The sequence below is a fragment of the Octodon degus genome, unplaced genomic scaffold, assembly GCF_000260255.1.
Source record: "Octodon degus isolate 3935 unplaced genomic scaffold, OctDeg1.0 scaffold00001, whole genome shotgun sequence".
NCBI lineage: Eukaryota > Metazoa > Chordata > Mammalia > Rodentia > Octodontidae > Octodon > Octodon degus.
The window spans coordinates 18,854,224-18,857,025 of NW_004524577.1; positions in this window are offsets into that span (position 1 = coordinate 18,854,224).

The window sequence follows — 2,802 nt, forward strand, 5'->3', positions numbered from 1 at the left end:
TTTCCAGACAACAGTAAAGTCATATAACTTGAAAAGCAATATTGCCCTACGAAAGAGCTCAAGTTGCTTGTAAAACTAATCTAATTAGAAAGATGTTCTGTGTTCTCCATTCTGTGAGAATAGACATTTTGGAAGTAGGTACTGCTGATCTTCTGAATATCTACATAGATTCCATAGTGATTTGTCTTTTCCCTCCTGATTACATGAATTTGAATTTTTTCTTTCATTTTTTATAATGGTTGTGTAGGGGATTATTAATTTTATTTATTCTTTCAAATAACCAACTATTTAATTCTTTAATTATTTGTGTCATTTTCTTCATCTTCATTGCATTAATTTCTGTTCTGATCTTTATTATTTGCTGCTCTCTTTGGGCTTTGGGCTTGACTTGCTCTTCTTTTTCTAGGACTTTGAAGTGCAGCATAAGAGTGTTTATTTGGGCTTCTTCAGTTTTCCTGATATGTGAATTTAATGCTATAAATTTCCCTCTTAAGACAGTTTTCCGTGCATCCCACAGGTTCTGGTAAGTTGTATCTGCATCTTTGACTGTAAATATTGTTTAATATCTTTAATTTCATCTGCAACTTGCTGATTGTTCAAGAAGTTATTATTTCATTTCTATGCATTTCTGGATTTTTTCTGATTTATTTTTTCAATAATTCCACGTTTCCATACACTGTGGCGAAATAATATCCAAGGGATAGTTTTAATTTCCTTATATTTACTTAAGTATGCTCTATGTGCTACTATATGGTCTAATTTGGAGAATATCCTGTGTGCAGCTGAGAAGAGTGTATTCTGTCACTGCTGGATGGAACACTCTTTATTTAAGGTTTACTAAGTCCATTTCTTCACTAGTTTGTTTTTGTTCTCTTATTTCTTTGCTGCTTTTACAAATGCGTAATGATATTCTTTATCACTTTTAAACATTTTTGGTTTGAAGTTTATACTTTCTGCCATCAGAATAGCTGCCTGAGCTATTTTTTGGTTTCCTGTGGCATGTAAAATGGTTTTCCATCCATTGACTTTCAGTTTATGAAGTTACTTTAGAGTTAAATGTATTTCTTTCTTTCTTTTTTTTTTTTTTTTTGTGGCCAGCTCAGCCCACCCTGGGTGCAGGGTTGGCATGGTATGTGGTGTCTGGGATCATACTGTGGTCCCAACACACTACCCTAAGTTTGCCAAACAGATATTTTAGACTGCTGAGCTATCTTGCCAGCCCAAATGTATTTCTTATATATAGCTTATTGTTAGATTTTGTTTCTTGATCCACTCTACCAGCCTGTTTCATTTATTGGTGAACTGAGTCCATTTGCCTTGATGGTTATAACTGATATGTATTGGCTCACCTTTTTTGTATTATTTTCACACTATACGTCCTGTACTTTTCACCTCTGTCTAATTGCTTGTTCTGCGTGGTGGCTCCTTTCTGTTGTTTTTCTTGAAGTTGTTGTCATTTTTGTCTCTTTCTAGAATATCTGTTAGTAAACTTTGTAGGGATTTTTAGGTAGTCATGAATTTCTATAATTGTTCTTTGTTATGGAAGTATCTTAACTCTCTGTTAAATTTGATAGTTTTCAGGGTATAGTGGTTGATCCATTGTGTCAACTTAAAAAGCTAAAAGTTTGACTAAATCTTCTCAGCAATTCCAGACCCTCTGGCATGCAAGTCACACCCTAGAGAGACCCATTCTATATACATATCCAGGATAGAGCATTCTGTTTTCTCGGAGGGGCTCTGGTCTTTGCAGTCAGCTTAGATGTCATCTCGTGTCTTCTTGTGCAGACTCTTCAGCCTTCACCTTAGATTCTTCGACCATCTGGTATAGATTCATCAGCCTTCCTTCACAGACCCATCAGCCTCCCAATGCAGCCTTTTGTCACAGACTCATCAGCCTCCTGATATGAACTTGCACAATACACTGAAATGAGCTCTTGAACTTAAACTAAATCTTTCAGTCTCGAGTGTGCAGATGCCCTCGGCATGCATCCTTGTCCAACTCTGTGACTGACTGTCATAAGCCAATCATATAATTTCTTATACATATGTACATTTTGTGTTATGTATTTCCCTCTACTAAAACCTAGACTGATGCACAGGATAAATCAATCTGGCTTGGAAGGTTTTTTTTTTTTTTTTTTCTCTTTCAGGAACTGAAATACTTCACTCCAAGCTTTTCTTGATTTGATGGCTTGTGTTGAGAAATCTGTAATGATTCTGATGGGGTTTCTACTGTAGGCGATTTGTTTCTTTGCTCTAATAGGTTTTAATCTTCTGTTCTTTTACTGAATTCCTTGGATCTTGACTATTATGTGTAGGCTTGGATTTATTTTGATTATGGCTAAGTGGAATTCTGTATGCCTCCTTTTTCTGTATGTCAGATTGAATTTCCATGCTTTGGAAATTTTGGACTACTACTCCTGCAGTTTTTTATGTCACTTGTGCTGGTTCCTGCTGTTTTGTTGACACCAATTATTGTTATACTGTTTTTCTTTGCATCATCTTGTAGCTGTTGAATTATTTCCTGGGTCTTTGCTATTTTTCAGGGGTCTTTCTTTCTTGTTCACTAGCTGCAATGCTGTTTTCAAAGTCTGAAAGTCTATCCTCAATTTCATTCAAGTGATTTTGCCAGATTTCAGTGGAATTCTGAATTTACTAGGTAAGAATGTGTTGCATGCATTCTAATATTTTCTACATTTTTAATTCAGTGTTCCCATCATCTTCTATTATCCTTTATTTCTTTTAATCTTGTTTAGATGTACTGAGCAATTCTTTCACTATTGTCATCATTTCTTTTTTTTT